Source organism: Drosophila simulans, chromosome 3L, assembly GCF_016746395.2.
Source record: "Drosophila simulans strain w501 chromosome 3L, Prin_Dsim_3.1, whole genome shotgun sequence".
Taxonomy (NCBI): Eukaryota; Metazoa; Arthropoda; class Insecta; order Diptera; family Drosophilidae; genus Drosophila; species Drosophila simulans.
In genome coordinates, this window is record NC_052522.2 from 23,087,501 (window position 1) to 23,095,260 (window position 7,760).

The window sequence follows — 7,760 nt, forward strand, 5'->3', positions numbered from 1 at the left end:
TATATACATATATACATATATACATATATACATATATACATATATACATATATACATATATACATATATACATATATAACATATATACATATATACATATAAAAAAAAAAAATATACATATATACATATATACATATATACATATATACATATATACATATATACATATATACATATATACATATATACATATATACATATATAAGTTAACACGAGCAAGTCAGAGGGGTGCGACGACCCGCCGAAATGCCATCCAAGACCGGATGGACCAACAATAACATCGGCGACGCTGAGCCAGCCCAGTAACGCATTTCGCTTTAGCGAAAGCGATGTGCAAGGGTCAGCGTAATGCGAGGCGGGCATGTGCGCGCTGGGTGACCGTCGAAGGCACGGAACTCCAGACGGCACGAGGCGCTGACTAAGCGCTCTGCTGGGACCGCTGCCTCCAACCGAAGACTTGGCGGCCTGAATAAATTTGATTTGCATTTAGTTCGTAAGATACCAGAATTCAGAGCAGTTGGCTCTAATAAAAAGAACCATTCAATACAAACGTATTTGGTTTAATTGACGCCCAACGCGCTTAAGTGTCGTAAAACCTTAAAATCCGTAGTAAAAAGATCTAGAAATCAAGGTCTCGTAATCGGGTTTTCTTTGACACTTCGGACTCGCGCGCTGCACAATAATAGTGAACAGCAACAAACAAACAAAATTATCTAATACAAAAGCAAAACAACGCTGCACAAGCAACAGTGAAAACCGCTGCATATCAACAGTAATCAGCTAAATCAACGACAGCCGCCAGAGGATAAACGGATCAACCAGCTACCGTCTTCGATGCATTTTTATTATACCAGTATACCAATATAACATGTAAGTGAGATCTTTATTTTCAATTTACCTCTTTTAACGTCAACCAGACATGTGTGCCAATTTTTGAAAAAAAAATACACATAATAAGTAACGAAATAAAAAAAAAAGTGATTGCAATTAAAAGTTCAGGTATAGCGATTTTCATTTACAAATTTAAAAAAAAAAAAAAAAAAAAAAACAAATGACGAAGAAGGAAAATTAAGCTCTTTCTCATACAAATTATAAAAAAATTTTTAAAAAGTATCATTGTCCGATGTATAGAAACAGTAACGAAAACAACGACAGTGACGAAGACTTAATACAGAGCTATAAAGACATAAGAAATAATAGCCATCAAGGGGGTTACATTGACGGTACTGAGACCGACGAAGATATAGAATTAAGTAACTTAATTGACGGCTTTACAGACAAAGTAAAAATGGTTAACGACCAGGAATTTCAAAATCAACATCAGGACCTTCAACAAGAGACAACAGCAACACAAGAACAGGCGAAAACCTCAGGTACCATTAGTAATAAAGATGTAATTAGACTCATGGAAGCGGCCGTAAATGGCGCACTAGAGCATCAACAAAAAATATTTTCAGAAAAGCTTAAAGAGGTTGAGAATAGGCAGAGAGTAAATGAGGGTGGACCCCTAGTGGTATACGAGCAAATACCACATAACTCAGCTATCTCTTGTAATGAACCACTAGACTTAGTAAAGTCCATACCAAGTTTTGACGGAAAACAAGATGAGTATGTGGCATGGCGAACCGCAGCAGTTAACGCCTACGAAATCTACAAACCATATTTGGGTAGCTCTAGAACCTACCAGGCCGTAGGAATCATACGTAACAAGGTAATAGGCCCCGCGGGAGTAATGCTTACGTCACATAATACAGTACTAAATTTTGATGCTATAATAGCTAGAATGGACTGCGCTTATGCAGAACAAACTCCAATCGAGGTAACGCAACAACAAATGCTTACTATGCGTCAGGGAGAACTTCCCCTAATGACTTTTTATAATGAGATTGAGAGAAAGCTAACTCTTATTATTAGTAAGACTTTGTTGTCTTATGACACAAATACTGCCGCTATCTTAAATAATAGGTCACGGCAGGACGCTTTGACCGCTTTTGTGACCGGGTTAAAAAAATCAGTCCGACATGTAGTTCTCTCAGCTGCGCCCAAAGATTTGCCATCAGCATTGGCTGTGGCTCAACGGGCAGAGTCTTGCAATGAGCGAGCCTGGTTCGTTGCAAACTTTAATAAAAATTTAGAGGACAAATCCTACAATTCAGAAAACCGTCGCCAGGGTAACCGTTTTCATAACACCCCACAAGGTAATAACCACAACAACTCCCAGGGTGTTTTCCAGAGAAATCAAAACAATAATGCACCGGGCACTAGTAACCAAACTAGAGGCTCTCAATTTTCTAAAAACCAAGGACATAAAGGCCAAACGCAACAGAACAGTGAATCAAATAATCCTCGTAAAAGCTATTCTCAAAATCTAGGTCCTGAACCAATGGACGTTGATCCCACATCACGTTCTAAATTTAGGGGCGAGCAGACAGCTCGCAGTCGTCAATGGTTGAACCATACGACCCAAGAGCAGTCACATGACCAGGAGTATAGGGTAAAGTCATCCTACGAAGCAGCGGAAATCGAGGCAGATAACACGTCCGATTCGGAATCATGTAATTTTTTAGGGGAACGTCCCTGCTCCCGTACATAATTCGTACGATAGCGGGGCGGGAAATCAGGTTACTGTTAGATACAGGAGCCTCCAAAAATTACATAAAACCTTTATCTGAACTAAAACACTTCAAACCGGTGGAAACACCATTTGAAGTTACATCAATCCATGGGCACACAAAAATAAAACAAAAGTGTCTGATCCATCTATTCAATGTTAAGTCATACTTTTTCTTGTTAAACAACCTGAACGGATATGACGGAATTGTTGGACTAGATGTACTAAAAAGGGTCAATGCAAAAATTGATCTAACAAAAAACATCATTGAGCATGATCATGGTACAGAGCAGATTTTTTACTCAAAATGCAGAAATGTAAACTTTATTAACATCAATGACGTGGACGTGCCAAACGCCGTCAACGAAGATTTTAAAAAGATGATCAAAAACAGATCAAAAGCCTTTGCGGACCCAAACGAGTCCCTCCCCTTTAATATAAATACGGTCGCCACGATCCGCACTGACGGGGAACCTGTATATTCAAAACTTTACCCATATCCGATGGGTGTAGCCGATTTCGTCAATTCAGAAGTTAAACAACTTCTAGCAGACGGAATAATAAGACCATCCCGGTCGCCTTACAATAACCCAATTTGGGTTGTTGATAAGAAGGGTTTTGACGAAGAAGGTCATAGGAAGAAACGTCTCGTTATTGACTTCAGAAAACTGAATCAGAAAACAATTGATGACAAGTATCCTATACCATCCATATCGACCATACTGTCGAACATTGGAAAAGCCCAGTACTTCACGACTCTTGATCTGAAGTCGGGCTTCCATCAAATTGAGCTCGCGGAGCGCGATCGAGAAAAGACAGCTTTTTCGGTCAACAATGGGAAGTATGAATTCTGCAGACTTCCCTTTGGTTTAAAAAATGCCCCTAGTATTTTCCAACGGGCCATAGATGATGTTCTGAGAGATCACATCGGTAAAACTTGCTATGTCTACGTCGATGACGTAATCATTTTCTCCCAAACAATGGAGAGTCATGTCAACGATATAAACACGGTCCTAAAAACTTTGTGCGATGCAGGCATGAGAGTGTCTGTAGAAAAATCTATGTTCTTTAAGGAGAACGTAGAATATTTGGGATTCATAGTGTCCCGAGGGGGAATTAAAACTTCGCCTGAAAAGGTTAAGGCTATAAAAGAATTTCAACCTCCATCAACACTGTTCAGTCTCAGGTCATTTCTGGGACTGGCCAGTTATTATAGATGTTTCATAAAGGGGTTTGCTAGCATCGCAAGACCTCTGACGAATATTCTAAAAGGTGACAATGGAAAAATTGGTGCAAACCACTCAAAGAAAGTCAAACTAGAGCTGACCAACGAGCAGCGAAAATCATTTGAAAAACTTAGAAACATCCTGGAGTCTGAGGATGTCATGTTGGCATACCCAGATTTCACTCAGCCATTTGACTTGACCACTGACGCCTCTGGAAGCGGCCTAGGGGCTGTTCTTTCACAGAAAGGTCGTCCAATCACCATGATCTCTCGTACGTTACGCGGAACAGAGATTTCAATGGCAACAAATGAACGAGAACTACTAGCAATAGTATGGGCACTCCAAAATCTCAGAAGCTATTTATATGGCGTAAAGAAGTTAAACATCTTCACCGACCATCAACCACTGACCGGTTCAATGTCGGATAAAAATCCGAATCCCAGGCTCAAAAGGTGGAAAGCGTTTGTTGATGAACATAACGCACAAGTGTTCTACAAGCCGGGTAAAGAAAACCACGTAGCCGACGCCTTGTCGCGGCAAAACGTAAATGCTTTAGATAACGATACACACTCCGACATCGTTACTATCCACAGCGAGGAGTCGTTGACCTACACTATAGAGTCAACGGAAAAACCTGTAAACTGTTTCAGGAACCAAATAGTGATCGAACAGGCAGATTTCCCGTCTATAAAGTCGATCATCCTTTTTAAATCAAAAACGCGTCACATTGTGCGATTTACAGACCGCACAACACTGCTTCGCTCACTAGAAGATTTAGTAAAAATAGATGTCGTCAATGCAATCCACTGCGAGCTACCTATACTCGCCTTCATTCAGCACGATTTAATCGTCGCTTTTCCCTCGACGACATTTAGACATTGTAAAAGCTTGGTCACCGATATAACAAACAGTACCGAGCAAAGGGAAATTATGACCACGGAACACAATAGGGCCCATAGAGCAGGACAGGAAAACGTAAAACAGGTCCTTCGTGACTACTTTTTTCCAAAAATGGGCCAGCTAGCGGCAGAAATCACCGCAAATTGCAGAACATGTTCCAAAGCAAAATACAATCGTCACCCAGTGCAACAAACCATAGCGGAAACACCAATTCCCGGTTATACTGGGGAAATTATCCACATAGATATATTTTCAACTGATCAAAAGCATTTTCTAACTTGTATCGACAAATTTTCAAAATTCGCTATAGTCCAACCAATCGATTCAAGAGCAATCGTAGATATCAAAACTCCGATACTACAACTAATAAATCTGTTCCCTAAAATAAAAACAGTTTATTGCGACAATGAAAGGTCTATCAACTCACAAACCATACGAACCATCCTAGAAAATAGGTATGGTATACAGGTCTCAAATGCGCCCCCCTTGCACAGCACGTCTAATGGCCAAGTTGAGAGATTTCATAGCACCCTAGCAGAAATCGCACGGTGCATCAAGATAGATCAAAACATAACCGAGACGACCGACCTCATTCTATTTGCAACAATAGAATATAACAGAACTGTCCACTCGGTTACAAATAAAAAGCCTCATGAAATAGTTCACGCTATTCCACCAGATTTTGCGGGCACAATAAGAGACAAGATCAAAGAGGCTCAAGAGAAAACACTTAGGTACTCAAATGAACACAAAGACAATAAGCAGTACCAAGTAGGCGAAAAAGTCTGGTTAAAAACCAACAGACGCCTGGGTACCAAATTAACGCCACTCTGCTCAGAAGAGGTCATTGAGGCTGATCTGGGCACGACAGTGCTTATTAAAGGGAGGGTGGTCCATAAGGACAACCTTCGTTAAGAGGGTGCCCAATTTAATTTAAAATTTTTTTACATTTTTTTATATTATCACTTTTTTATACTTTAGTGGCGTTTGTTACTCTCTATATTTTATATTTTTCGCACTTAGGTTAGGAAACTTGCTACTCCCGTTAGTCCTACTGACAACTCCCTCTTGGACCATAAAACTAAACGAATACTCACACGCTAACCACATACCAATAATGGACGGAGATATTACTTTATGGGACGAGTACGGTTACATGGGACATACAACGAACGTTACATCGTACGAGACTTACGCAGACGAGACGAAACACGCAATGGACTTCTTCGTGAAGGAGCACATGAGACGGGTACTTGAAACGGACTTGGAACGAATAGAGACTCTTCTGGACACACTAAAGGTACGTCACCGACATGCCCGTAGTCTTAATTTCATAGGGACTGCTTTAAAAGCAATAGCGGGGACACCTGACTCTGACGACTGGGACCAGGTGAGGCTTAGACAGGGACAGCTAACGGACTCGGTAAATGGACAGATAGAAATAAACGACAAAATACAATTGCAATTAAACACACTGACCTCATCCATGAATTCTATTTTAAAATCGGACAACTTAGACACAGAACATTTGTACGAGACAATTTTGGCAAAAAACCGTGTTGTAATTCAAGAGCTTGAAAATTTAATACTTGCAATCACCCTTTCCAAATTAAACGTAATAAGTCCAATAATCCTGAATGACGTTGACGTAAAGGAGATTGAAAGTAAACATCCCACAAACGTTAGCGTGTCAGATATTTTAGAGGTAGCTAGCATAAAAACTTTTCAAAATCGAGACCTATTGTACTTTTTAATAAAATTTCCGAAGCCTTTGTTAACTTGTAGAAAAATAAGAATATTCCCAGTACAGCATGAAAATAGAATCTTAGATTTCGAGGACGGTAGCACGGTCGCGGATTGCGGTACGGAAACCTTCGCGGTCAAGGACTGCAATGTATCAGCGGGCACCACCTTCTGCAGGAGATCGAAAGCGCCAACTTGCGCACAACAACTCATCTCTGGCATGGTCGCCCATTGCAACACCCAGCCTGGACACTTGGACCCAGTCACCATGATCGACGAGGGAATGCTCATCACCAACGATGTAACGATAAATATCACCGACGAAAAGGGAATAAGCCGGATGATATCAGGAACTTACCTGGTATCATATACCGAAAAAATTAAAATAAACGGCACCCTTTACGTCAACAATATCGGAACATCAAAGAAGAAAGCCGCAGTTTCAGCCATGGCCCAAGTAAACGTTCTGAGGCATCTAGAGCGCCTTAGTCTGTCATCAATTCACGGAATGAGCGTTAAAAATCTGCAGCACATCAACCACCTCCAATCCCGACTGCCATCAGGCAACACCTGGATCTTTTGCTCTGTCTCCTCCACAGCCTCAATAACCCTGGTCATCATCTTTCTTATCTACCGTCTGAAAGCCAAACGTCAACAACCATCTAAGACCATTGAATCCGGGGACGACTTCATCTTAAGACAAGGAGGAGTTAACACGAGCAAGTCAGAGGGGTGCGACGACCCGCCGAAATGCCATCCAAGACCGGATGGACCAACAATAACATCGGCGACGCTGAGCCAGCCCAGTAACGCATTTCGCTTTAGCGAAAGCGATGTGCAAGGGTCAGCGTAATGCGAGGCGGGCATGTGCGCGCTGGGTGACCGTCGAAGGCACGGAACTCCAGACGGCACGAGGCGCTGACTAAGCGCTCTGCTGGGACCGCTGCCTCCAACCGAAGACTTGGCGGCCTGAATAAATTTGATTTGCATTTAGTTCGTAAGATACCAGAATTCAGAGCAGTTGGCTCTAATAAAAAGAACCATTCAATACAAACGTATTTGGTTTAATTTATACATATATACATATATACATATATACATATATACATATATACATATATACATATAAATATACATATATACATATATACATATATACATATATACATATATACATATATACATATATACATATATACATATATACATATATACATATATACATATATACATATATACATATATACATATATACATATATACATATATACATATATACA